The 14,117-nt window shown below is 35.7% G+C and overlaps 1 long non-coding RNA gene across 2 annotated transcripts; it reads right to left on the bottom strand.

Annotated features, from left to right (window-relative positions):
• Positions 1-80: 80 nt before the first annotated feature.
• Positions 81-13,908, bottom strand: LOC148937238 (uncharacterized). 2 transcript variants are annotated; one of them, XR_016138588.1, is made up of 2 exons: positions 13,475-13,908; positions 81-2,238 (listed from the first exon to the last, which is right to left on the bottom strand). It is a non-coding gene; the product is annotated as an uncharacterized LOC148937238 (long non-coding RNA). The 2 variants fall into 2 exon arrangements; XR_016138587.1 differs by lacking the exon at positions 13,475-13,908 and adding an exon at positions 10,513-10,771.
• Between the last annotated feature and the right edge of the window lie 209 nt (positions 13,909-14,117).

The following is a 14,117-nucleotide window of genomic DNA, read 5'->3' on the forward strand; positions in this document are numbered from 1 at the left end:
AAATTCCATTCATAATGGAGGACGACGTTATAATAGCATGGAACAAGACAACCGACAAAATAATGTAAAAACATGAAAAATATTTAACAAAAGAGTTATATTACTTATACAAGAAACACATGCATACAAACAGAAAATTTAAAAATTTAAAAAAAGTAAGGTGGTTAATATAAAGGTGGTATATAAAGTGTACATGTTGTCTTTTAATATCTTCAATACTTCATTAAATATAACAATTCGCTTACGAAAATAAATTTTTTGTAATTATAATTAATGATATGCAGGTATCAGTTCTTTAGTTTTAAATATATACAAAAAATTCGATTACAACATTGATGATATAATGACATAAGAGATATTTGATATTAGTGACGATGATATTTTGAATAAAAGCTATTTGGAGAAGAAAAAACACAAGAAAAATAATTTCAAAAAATATATAAATAAAATGGAGATACGATAAATCTGAACCCTATAATTTATGTAACATTGAGATCATATTAACACTCGATAACGCTATCGGTTTAAGTTATCGATTAAAGTAAAATTTTTCACGATTCCGCATGTAAATTTCATAAATTTTATCGGAATATATGTCCCGTGTACATGAATATTCTTTCTCTCTGCCGGGATGAAGGATTCAGCTATAAATGTCAGAGGTGGTAATATGACCGGTCAGGGAAAGTGAACTTAATCATAATAAGAGAAACCCGTAGATTCGGAAGTATACAGGCTGACAGGAAAGTTGCTAAAAACAAATAGTTATTATTTTATAATAAGCCATCAGAAAAAAATGAAATGAACACTCTGCAGAAGAAATCTGTTATTTTTATCAATATATAATGTTAAAAAAATATATATATATATATATATATATATATTTATAAACATATTATAATAATAAACATGAAAAAGCCAAAAATTGAATTTATTTGCTTGATTCAAAAATTTTGATGGGCTATTTTTAAGAGAGAATTGGAATTCGTCGAAAGCACAATTATAGTTATTACTATAAAAAAATATATTTCATAATTTTTAAAAGTGCTTTGATTATTTTGTAAGTTTAGATAATTGGTATTTCAAAAAGGTATTAGAAGTATATCAATGAGCTATATTAATTAAATTTTGTTGGCCTTTTTTTATAATATATATCTTTGTAGGTTATATATACAATACATTCCTTTATATATATATATATATATATATATATAACATATATATGTATATATTTTGTGTGTGTGTGTGTGTGTGTGTGTGTGTGTGTGTGTGTGTGTGTGTGTGTGTGTGTGTGTACATAAAGACCAACAAAATTTAGTTAATTATATAGCTCAATTATATATTTTTAATATCTTTTTAAAATAACAATCATCTAAACTTGCAAAATAATCAAAGTACTTTTAAAAATTATGAAACAGATTTTTTTAATTTTTCATTCATAAAGATATATATATATATATATATTTTTTTTATACTATGAATTAATAAAAATGACTTTAGTTTCTTCTACAATATAATATTTAATTCAATTTATACTATTCACTTACACAAAATAACAGCTATTCAGTAATTTCAGCAATTTACTGGTCGTCACCCTGTATATACATCGGCATATACATTTTGCCCCGATGTTGAGTATCTGAGCGAAATGTCCTCGTGAGTTAATAACGACTAATAGCGCGGTGGCAAATGAAGCTTGACAGATTCATGTATGCATACTGTACGATGATTTGACAACTCCGTCGCGTGTTCTGCGTGTCTAATGTAAGCATCGGTAAGCTTCAACAGACTCTCGTATGCATCATCGCGTATGCATCGACCACGTGCGTATCATCAGACGGGTCCGAAATAATTCGCGATTTGGTACGTTTATCCCTTGCGGGGAGGTTTCACGTTTCACTGAAATCTATCCATCATAATACTGAAATAGCGTCAATGATGGATAACGCGGAACTATTTAACTATTTAATATCACTTAGCAGATTTTATAAACTCAAGCAGGAGCAAAGCTTCCCGATTCAAACGAAAATAAATAAGGATACTCTATAAACATCCCATATACATGACTACATATAGGTACATAGGTAAATATACGTGTTTACCCACGTCGTTATCTGGGTCAGTTCAGGTCGTCGAATTTCGGGAGGAAGATCTCTCTCTAAGCGTTCTCGTTCTGTGAAAGAGGACTCCTCTTCGACTATTTATTGCGTGCGGTAGAGAAACTATCACTTCTGCACTTGTCTGAAATAAAATAGAAATAGAAATAACTAGCACTAGATCAGAAGCAGCCAAGCGAACGAAATCTACGAAATTCCCTCTTATCTTATCTCTTTATCTCTCTTGTCGCTAAGTTAAATTAACCCGAATATTCTACAATAGTAACGGCCTCCAACCATTTAATTGCATAAGTATTTACCAACGCGTTTCGTTGCTGTTGGTCCGCGAGTGAATTTATTCGAGTAGATTTGGTGTAGGAACGTAGATTGCGAATGGAGGAAAAAAAAAAAAAAAAAGAAATAAAAACATGCGCGAATTAATGTGGTGGAGCACGCGGATATATTAGAGACTATTTGTCCCAGAATACAGGAAAATACTGCACGTTCGTGCGTTATATTCCGTGGCTGGAACAAACGTTCGCGTCGCGTATATTTGACTCCCTGCGTTTATAGGGAAGCACACATTTCGCCGTTAATGGGCAGTCGATTAAACTTCGCCGATGTCCGCTTTCATTTTTCACCACCGCCTTTCATTTTTCTCTCTTTCTCTCTAATGGAGCAGACCCGACGACGACTCCAGGTCAAGTTTGCCAATACGTCATTCTGGAAGTGCATCCGCGGACGTGAATCCGCGACGATTCTTCCTTGAAAATCGATATAATCTAACTTTTGCCCGGCGACGATAGTGAATTTTTGAAAGTTAGAAAACGGACCGTTACCGAGAACGCTCGGGAAATCTGGTTTTGACAAATGATCATAGCTTGAGACGTGCTCAATTTGATATACAGAGCAAGAGAAATCTTTTCACGATTTTGCCCCGAAGTTTACAGAACTCACTATCGAGATTAAAAATGCTTGGATCGTGTAGATATCGGAATGAGAGTTTTATATTTATATATGCCCGATTCCACAAACGTAGATTAACTTTAATCTCGGTTCAACTCACTTTTTTTCTAGTTCTAAAAATTAGAAAAAGATGAAGAGCAAGTTAAATCGAGATTAAGGTAAATCTACGTTGGTGGAATCGGGCGTGAATGATTCAATTTTTGTTTGAACGATTTGTTAATATATAATCGTATATTCGAAAAGACATGCATCGTTTATTTTTTTTTTTTTTTTTTTTTTTTACGATGATTACATTCCAAAGGACAGTAAAATTAAATCTGAAATATTTTAGATTACGGTTAACGCGAACGTAATTAGTGAAATGAAAGAGCGAATAATTAGTGATTTATACACAAGCGATTGTAGATTAAAGCAATTATATCTGTTTATATACAAGCTTATTTACATAATCGATAATATTAGAGAAGGAATAATTTAATTGCACGGCGAAATTAATGCGCGAATGACAAATTACGTCTAATTATTGTGATATCAGCTTATACGTGCCATGAATTCATTAAGATCCCAAACTTTCTAAGTATTAATATGCGGGATGATCATTCCTAATTGTTCCAAGATATTCTAATGAAATATCTGTTCTTTTAAAATCACAAAGGGACTTCATGCGGAAGCTGAAATTGAAGCTGTTAGCCGCAAAGTATGGCACGCAGTAAAACCAAAAAAGTGACCAAATCGTTGAAGTTTTGAAAAAAAAAAAAAAAAAAATTCAACTTGCCTTTGGGGAACTTTTAATAGAACACCAGGGAATCGAACCGGAAGAGAAACTTTAGCAGTTTTGCGCAAAAACCGCGCTATTGTAAAAAAAAACGACAATTATAGCGTCTTCTCAGGAATAAAGTTTATCATCTGTTAGTGTCTGTAAGAGAGATTTATGTTTATACTACTTGTAACATTATTTTAATGAGTCTGTTTTAAAGTTAATAAGGACAAGACGAAACTGCAAAATGTTAAACCATTTGTATCTCGCAAATACACATTATATCACCTATGAAAAATTTTTATTTATAATTTTTAACAGTTTTGTCGTTATCTTTAAAAAGTCATCTTATAGAATTATCTTATGGAAATTAGAAAAAAAAACATTGATTTATTATTAGATGAAAAAAAAAATATATTTTTTATAATAATCTAAAAAAATTGATTTATTAATTATCAAAGTTTAAATGTATATTTTTGCATAAAAATGGGATGCGAATCGAATTAGTTAGTTTTAGTGATTTTAGTGAAATAATTATTTGAAATTCATACATGCAAAGATGATAAAATCGCAGATTTACGGTTATAGACTGTGTAACGTAATAAAATCTTAATAAAATTTAATAAGAAGAATAATTAAGAACTAATCGACTAATCTTGAAATGTGAATGAATTACAAAATACATGTAGAAAGAAATACGCAAGATGTCACAGATGACATCGCAGATTAAAAATATCACAATTACAGAAACTGATGTGATTACGTGAGGACGTAAGGATCGATCGCGTATATATTTATAGGAAGTAGGGAAAAGTGCCGAATTAAAGAGTCTTACGTAAAGTTCTGTGCGGGGAGAAGAATAAACCGGAAACAAAAAGTTACGAGGGAATCGAACATCTGCGACAAATTACAGAGTGGTATTGCAAGAAGTACGGTCAGATCTTTGTCCCCCTAGAGGGAGAACGCTCATTAAGGAGCCTGAGGGAGCAGGTTGGCAGGCGCGTGACTCGCATGTCTCGCAGGATTAATGCCAATTTAATATATATTCCCATGATCACGATGGGGAAACGTGGCTATTTTTCCTGTTCGTCCGATCTATCGCAGATAGCAGCCGTCGCTGCTGTCGGGTGGCCTCGATGGACGCCTACGCGACGAGAGGAGGAGGGGGAGGACGAGGAGGAGAAGGGGGAAGGAGGGGGGGTAGGGGGGTGCGTTCTATCTAATAATAAATAAATAATGCGCCACGCGCCATCCGGGGCGCGGCAAATCGGATCAACGAACGGCCGGATGACTCCCTTTTTCGCGAAAGGCGAAGCCGATAATAAAAGGCTATGATGGGCAAATAGAGGTAAAAGGGGGCAGCGGATCGCGGTTTTTTTCTGTTTTTTTTTCTCCTGCTCTTCCCTCTTTTTTCATTAGAGGGAAAAATATTTTATATATAAAAAAAAAAAAATGTTACCAACGGTCTCTAGGATCTGTAAAGAGGCCTCTTCACAGAAGCGTTTCACGCCTGGCGAGTTCATCGCCAGGCTTCATCCTGCGGATCGATTCGCGTACGCTCGATCGCGTCCACGTCGGCAAGTTCTCCGAGAGCCTCCCTTGTTTACACCCTTTCCCCTTTTTGCTCCTACCGTCGCGTAAAAAAAGATATAGAACGCGCTCGCGCGCGCACAGGCACATGCGTTTTAAAGATAAAATTATCTCTATCTAGTATTATTACGCCGCAGCTCAGCTCCGACCAAGCATGTGAAACAAACATGTCTTCGTGCAAATATAGATATTATTTTCCAGGTATATTTACGATCATGCTAGAAAGTCTCGTTTCTCTGAAAGCTTGCGTGCTTCTTTCCTGCCATTACCCGCCATACATACAAATTTTTAATGTTGAGACTCGGTCGATTATTATTATTATTATTTCAATGTGTGTGTGTGTGTGTATATATATATATATATATATATATATATATATATATATGAATTTAAAAAGTTATATAAGAATGAAGTGTATTTTTTGGAATTAATTAAATTATTTTATGGTTATTGCTGTGTACGTTTTGGCTGTTTTATTATTTTTCCCTTGCTCCCCCCGCGGTTTATTTTCTTTGCACACGTTTCAGAATTAATTTTAATTATTATTGGATTAAAAAAGCTTTGCTTCGTTAAGCATTTAAATTTATGAATCTACTTGCAATTACCAATTCGCGTTTACCATTGTACGCGTATTATATTAGGAAATAATACATTAAATACATTATAATCGGATTAAATAATTTATTGATTAATTTATTTGTAGTTTTTGTATGCTTGAAATTATTTATATATAGATTTAGAAAATACCTATGTGAAAGGAAAATACAGAATACGCCTTCGTGAATTAAACCTATTGCAATTCTTCTATTGCATTTTTTCTCCGTTACATCATTCCCCTTTGTTTTTCATGCTTTGCTCTTTTATGCACAGTAAACTTCTACATCGTATTGTGTGGTCAATCGATCCGTCCATTTATCCATCCCTCTGATCGTGCTCTAGAATCGCACTCCTGCGCGTTTCCGCTTTCGTTTAGCGTGAATCTCCCTCTAGATTTCCTCTCTCTGTTATTCCGTTAAAACTTTTCTCTTTCCTCGCTCGCCCTCGACCCTCGACGAGCTGGAAAACTCAAGTGCTCGACTGCTTCGGCTTTTGCCTTGGTCTTGCGTAATTTCACGTATCACGTTCTTACTTCTCCTTCTTTTTCTCTTCCTCCGTCCTGTGCAAATGTGAAATTAGCAGTCGTAAGGATTATATTTAACGTACGTGGCATTACGACTTTCGATATATCCAGTAAAGTAACCGTCGCTGATTAAACGACTTTATTGACAGCGGAAAATACGACTTCTTCGCCTCTGATTTTCTTACCCTTGGCTTCAACTCTTCTCGTTTTCTTTCCGCTTTACGTTCTCTCGTTTGGTTGTCCGCTGACACGGTAAAATTTTTCGCTTCCCCGTTTTTTCGTCCGCACGTCTTCTCGTAATTGTGCAGCTTCCCAGAACGTCCATCGCGGATCATTCTCGATTTCGATATTCGGTTTCTCTCCATGTCCTTCTTTCCCTTTATTATGCTTTTTTTCCTTTATTTCTGTCCCATCACAATTTGTTCGTCCTCACAATTTGTTCATCTATCCCGAAAATCTTTTTTTTTTTCTATTTCTCACTTCTCTATTTCTCGCTTCGGAATAGGCAGTTTCTTCCTTGCGGACACGTACGATTCTACTTTGCCCCTTTGCGTCTGCCACAACGTAAATTAACGTTCCCATAAGGAATGTTAAATTTATTTCAGACAGAGAGCCCCTGCCTCGACCTCGATTCCAATCAATCCGTGACAGTACCCATTAAGATATCCTTCATATCTTACTCATATTCATTTATATTTCACGTTTAAGACCTTCCGTATAATGCTTCATTATCGTCAAATCGATATAAAAAAAAGGTGAACGTGAAAAAACAACGTTAAAATAACGTGGCTTACATGATATTATGCCAAAATACTTCCGTTTACTAAATATTTTGCTTCAGTATTATTGAAACGAGAGATAAATGAAGAAACATTTCCTAACAAAAAAAAAAAATCCTATCTTTCCAAAGTAAGAAAATGCAATATATGCAATATATGCTTTTCGGTGGACATAAAATCATTGAATTAATTGCTTCTCTATCGTTTTCTAAAAAATTAAATAAGATAAGCTTTTTGTAAAAAAGACAAAAGTAAATTCAAGAAGATAAATAATTTATTATGACCATCTGATTATAAAAATAACTAATTTTAAATATTAAGAACAGGATAAGTTAATATTTTTTTAAATTAAGTTAGGTTAATATTAATAAATTAATAATATTAATGAAATTAAATAAGTTAAATTAAAGTTATATTAAGTAAAAAATTCACTTAGGTAAATAAATTAACTCGGGTTAATTTAAAAGTTATTTAAAAAAAAAAGTATTATTTATATTAAACTATAAAATATCGTAATTTTTCAAAGTTAGATTACTTTAAAGTATAAAACAATTAGAGAAAAATCAAGCAAAAAATTTTAACTTGGAAATAAGTTAAAAAGTTAAAATTAATGTATATTTTGAAAAGCAATAGTTAAAATTAAAAGTTAAGATACCTCGTCTAAGATACCAGCTACATTAAGTTAAAGATTATTAACCTTTTAACCTTTATATTACTCAACTTGTAATTGATTGTCTAGTTACTATCCAACCTTGCGATTAGAAATGCTTAATTTTACAATTAGATTTTTTTTTTTAAGAATTATCTCTCACACGAATTGCTTGTTCAGCCGCTTTTATGTACTCGTAGTATTTACCTAAAGCCAGTAAAGAAATAAGTCAAGAAATAACAAGCTTTAACGCATTTCCCCAGAAGGAAACAGAGAATGTGGAAAGAGACAGATAACGCGTCGGTCGCGTTTACTTCTCTGTCGTCTTGGCGTATTTGCAAAGCGGCTGAACGTAACTGCGAGCTACGCCCTTATTTTGCTTAGGTATCCTGGACGGATATCGCCGAAGGGCGCATTTGGTTGGTCTCTCCGTCATCCATTTCACGAATATTCCCCAGTTGCGATTATAAGCACAGGTGAACCGAAGTCCGTTAGCCGATTTATCGGTGCATTATTCACGCGGCAAACGGGAGTTTGCCAGTTACCAGGATTTGGAGGGCAAAATGGAGCGCCTCGGAAAATCGTAGGATTCACGCTGCGAATCGAAAGGACGCGATAGAGGCGAACAGAGGTATTTACTTTCTTCGTGCTGCGTCTAAACTTGTTTATGTTGGTTTATGGGTCGCGAGCAACCCTTTGAGAAGATACCTCGATAAATCGTCGGCCGAAGAATTAAACGTTAAATTAAATTTCACGAGAAAGAGGATGTTTCCTTTTTGAAGGCAAATATGCCTGGCAGAGACAATGACAGAAGCGTCTTCTTCGATCATGTTCAGTCAGCAGTAACACACATTCACAATTAAAGAAGCGTCAAAGTAATACGGATGCTTTGCTTTATCAATTTAAGTTTTTAAGAATGCAAATACAACATGTGAGAAGTAAAAAAAGGGAAAAAAAGTGTTGGAGAATATAAGAAAATAGTTAACACATTTATCTTAACGTGAAACTTTTTTACAACAAAGTATTTAATATTATGATTTAGATAATTTTGAAAAAATATATGTTACGTTTCATTAAATGCGCTATCAAAATATGATCTAATTAAAATATGATGTATGTATAAGCGTATACATACATCACATTTTAATTAGATCATATTTTAATTAATTACGCGTATTTAACGAAACATATATTTATATTTTAGCGTATTTAATAAAACATATATTCATATTTTAATTAACAAAAATGATTAAGTCAAATAATTAAGAGGAATGGTTAAATGAAGTTAATTATTTTCTTATAGTTAATTAGATCATATTTAGATCGATTTTCCCGCAGAGATGCTTTGTACATAAATCGGTTAATTACTAACAGCATGATTAATTATTAACTCGCATAACTAGGTAACTGAAGTAACTCATTGAGATAGTATCAACATAAACAATTAACACGCTTCAATCTGTCGACACAGTAAAGCGAGAGATTTGTGATTAATCGATTAGGAGAGTTGCAGTTTTCTCATCGGATTTATATATTAATAAAGACTGTGCGTCGATTTTTACAAGAGTCTGTTTAACTTACATATTAGCAATAATAATTATCATTGTGCTTCGTAAAAAAAATATTTGAAAACAAAAAGTGATAAAGCAAAAAGAACAATCATAGTTCGATACAAAAAATAATAAATGGCAATATTTTTATAATTCAATAACAATATTTGTTTTCTTTAATAATTTGTTTTTAATTTGTCTTCATAAATAATAATAATAATTAATAAGCAACTTTGACGAACCACATAAAAACGAAAAGTCATCCTAATGGTAATATATAAAAATAATGTAACGTGTTAATTTTAAAAATTAATTTTGAAAATTATAGAATCAAGTTCAAGTCGAAATATAATTTCAGAAAAGTATTAGAAAGACTTCAAGATCATTTCACTTCGATCTAATTGTCATATCGATTTGACATGAAACGACTCTGTGATCGCGATTGCACGATACCCTGTATGATAACAATGATTTGAGAGTGTGAAAAAGAAAACATGTTTCTTTTTGGTGAGCGAGAAAACATAAACATATATATTTCTAATCATGTATTTTCTACGTTCACGATGCGCAGCATCGGTCTAATGGTAATATCCATGAAAACGATCGGTATCCCAGCGAAATGTCGTCGATTAATCAGGGCAAGCTGGCGATGTGGCGTACAATCTATTAAAAGTAATGTTCTCCGACTCGCTCAGCGAAAACGCAAACAGCAGAGGCAGATAACCGTAAAATGTCAATAAATTAATAAGCCAATCCGCCTTCTTTTTCCCATTTTAGAGGGTGACGAAGAGGAGGAGGAAAATGGAGGCAGAGAGAGAAAGATAGAAAAAGAGAAGGGCGAGGCGCTTTTGTAGGGTAAATCGTAACCGCGCAAAGACGACACTCGGCTCGCTCGGCTGAACTTGCGGCCTATTCTCGTAGCAGCCGTTTGTTAATTCATGCGAGGATACTTCGTCGCAACATACTCTTATTCGCTCCACTCAGTAAATTGCTAAGCGAATTACTCACGCTTTTGATGAAAGCGAGGCGTTGCTCGGCGGCGCGTTCGATTAGCGCTTGGTCGACCTTATCTAAGTTATCCCCTAAGCGTCATCAGGTGTCTTTATATCCTTTCACACTCCATTTCTCGATCCAGCCACGAATACATCGTGCTCCCTCCCCCTGTTATTCTCTTGCACCACCTCTTCCTCCTCCTCTTCACCCTTAGCGCCCTTTTTTTTTTCCCTTAACGCGGCTTTATAATCACGTTCGCGTTCGCGTGGCTCTTTGCGATTCCCGAGCGTTTCTCGGCTCTGCGATATTTACGGGAAATTTAACTCGCGCGCGTTTACGCGGGATATCCAATCGCTTTGACCAACGACTATCCTTATTGGATATCGTCCGCGTAAACGAAAACATGGCGCGTTGTTTTCGTAGTTGGATAAGTGAAGCGGATGGGGAATGCGGGGATGGAGCGGGAAATATATCGAAATGTTAAAATGCAAATTAAGCAATACACAATAAGCAACGATCACTTCGTTTCTGCCCATCGTCCGCACGCCTCCGGGTTCCTTCAGTTTCTTTATGTACTCCTTGATGCTCTACTTTAACTCCTCCATTATGCTCGAAGTAGAATCGACCTCATTTTATCCTATCGTCCCATTCAACTGATGCGGTCGACGCTTCGTACTCTTCCAACGTAAATAGCACAAACGGTTTCCCAACTCTTTCTTTCTCTCTCTCTCTCTCTCTCTCTCTCTCTCTCTCTCTCGGGGAGACGGAGAATTTATTCATTCCCGCCACCTGTGTCTTCTGACAATCAAGAAACGGTCGAGATCGATGGAAAATTGCGTGATTAATAAAGTAATGTCTATGTTTCGCTTATTTTATGTTGGAGCATCTAAGACTGTTAATATTTTAAATGATCGTTCTAACCGAGCACATCTGGTCGAAACGCTCGCAGCTCGCCGATCCCTCATTGCCCCCCATACTCGATCTCCACCCTCACCTCTTATCCCTTTTCTCCCCATTTTCAATCTGCAATTAATTAAAATGAAAGATTTCCGGTCCGTTTATCCATCCGTAGGTACCGTCACGAAAACGTCATGATTTCACGTTCATGCGCGAGCGAAATTGAGCGGAGGATCGTAACCCCGCAGGATCATCGGATATCGAATTTTTTAATCCCACGGGAGACTCCTACGGGAGAACCATTACCGCACCAGGAGTGTCGAGAGCGGCTATCGTTCTCGTCACGTATGAACGTGACGTTTCACTTTGTCGCATCACAGTTTCTCCGTTTCTCTAACACGTCGGACATGCGGATTTTTGTGTAAAAGTCCGATTCCGATGTGATTTTCGAATCGGCATCTGCGAATCGGAGGACTGAACGGAATACATTATACGTTATTTTTTTTTTCCATCCGTTCAAATTGATATTTTCAGGTCGGTGTCAGAATTCTCGATTGTGTCCTATAACTTTTGATCTGATACTTTAATGATATAATGATAACTTTAACATATTAGATTGGTACAAAACTTTGTATAGAATTTGCTTTCACATTTATTTGTTCTCTTTCATAGAATTCTAGAAATGTGCGATATTCTAAACGTAAACTTTGCATGAAGGAATTTAATAATTTTTTTAATAAAATTCTGTTCAAGGAGTTTAAAAATAGCTATATATTTAAATATTATGTGTTTATATACATTACATTGGTAAATTATTATAAAATTAGGTATTCCAAGAGTTTTACGATTGTGTTATAAACATAAAAAAAAAATAATGTAGTGATTGTAATAGTAGCAAGAGATATTGTATTATTTTGAAATTAATGAAGGAACTTCCTCATTTCACACAATTCTTATCTTATTCTTTTTGTATAGCATCTCGATAAATAAAGTTACTTAATTTACTCTGACTTAATTGTATTTCTTCCTAATTTTATCCTAACTTAATTCCACCTTTATTTTTCCGTCTGTATACGATGCCCTTGTAGCCTCGCATAAAGCAGTCATGAGCAAATTATTTATCACACTATTTGCGAAAGTGTAATAATTCATGCTTAGCGAGAAAAGGGATCGCGAATTCTTTTAATTCTTTCCATTTTACCGTTGTGAAATTACGTATTCTACTTTATGCAGAAGTTATATTGTCTGTGTAGAAGGTACCAAGAGTTAAGAAAATTTTAACGCTACATTTGAAACCGCCACGGAAAGCAGACGGTTTCAAGTTATTCCGTGCTGCATTCTCGTTGCATTCTAAAAATCCCAGTAAACGAAAGAATTTGAAATCGCGATCTCGGAAATCATAATCCGCAGCGAAATGTCGTCTGTAAGCAAAACAGAACGAGAATATCTTATGATTCTCAAAAGTATTAAAGATTTCTCGCTACCGTAATGTCGGTGCACAATAGGTGATTTAAGCTTTAAGAAGTAAGAAATTGACCAATTATAATCGAATATGAAAAGAATACTCGACTATGATTGGTCACTTTCTTACGGCTTAAAGATTAAATACTTATTGTGGATCGACACTAACGTGGACATTGCCACGAGCCGTTATACGTACGTGGCAATGGAATACACACGACGAATCGCCAGAAAAATGAGGCGGAAAGAAAGAACGAGGAGGGGCAACGGTGCGGTGGTGGCAAGACACAGAATGGGGGGAATAAAGACAAAACAACGCGGGGCACATAGGACGCGTAGGGGGAGGCGCAGCCTGGACGGCAAGCGACGAGGCACGAGGGTGTTAACTGTCCTTTGAGTTCTCGTCGGCTGGAACATCTCACCCGTGCAACAACGTCTCACTCGGTCCACGAGCTCTCGGGCTGCGATGTGTGAGTGTTGTATGGTCGAGCTGCGACGGCGAGGCCAGAGCAGCATGGTCGGCTGCCTCGTAAAAAGGCATTTTCGCAGCTCCACTTGCGCCCAAAATGGCGGACACATCGGCTCCCAGGGGCCGTGTAAGCATCGTGTAACGACATACCTGATTACCCCTAGTGACCAGTCAGCCGAGCGTGTTCCCATCGTTCCCTCTCGTCCCCTGTGTCGAGAGTATCGGTATGCTTCGGTAAGTCGTTAAGAACGCACCTCGTTGAGCTCCAGCCTCCGTATCACATCGCTGCTGACTGTCCAGTCTTCCGTGGCGTATAATCGCCTATATTATTAGCGACGTGCTGGCCCTTGCGCAAAACGGATCGACCCTCGGCGCTTCTGTAAATACACCACACACACACACACACACACACACACACACACACACACACACACACACACACACACACACACACACACACACACACACACACACACACACACACACGCCGCGGTAAGTAGATTGAAGATATATTCCCGATATTATCAAGAACACTATAACATCCGTTGTACGGATGCGAGATCTTAAGTTTGTGTCATATGCATCATATGTATATACAAACTTGAGCTTTCGCAAACTTGGTTTTGCTAATGAAAACTTTTTGCTCTGTCTTTGTTGTCTATAATTTGGAAACGGTCACATGAGCGGTTTAATTGTAATCGTGAAACAGAAACTGATTTTAAAACTTTATAACTAATTATATTATTCTGTAATATTAAAAATCACTAAAAATGTATATTCCAAAGCAATATTT

The sequence above is a fragment of the Pogonomyrmex barbatus genome, unplaced genomic scaffold (assembly GCF_055798465.1).
Source record: "Pogonomyrmex barbatus isolate J1 unplaced genomic scaffold, ASM5579846v1 scaffold15, whole genome shotgun sequence".
In the NCBI taxonomy this organism is placed as follows: Eukaryota; Metazoa; Arthropoda; class Insecta; order Hymenoptera; family Formicidae; genus Pogonomyrmex; species Pogonomyrmex barbatus.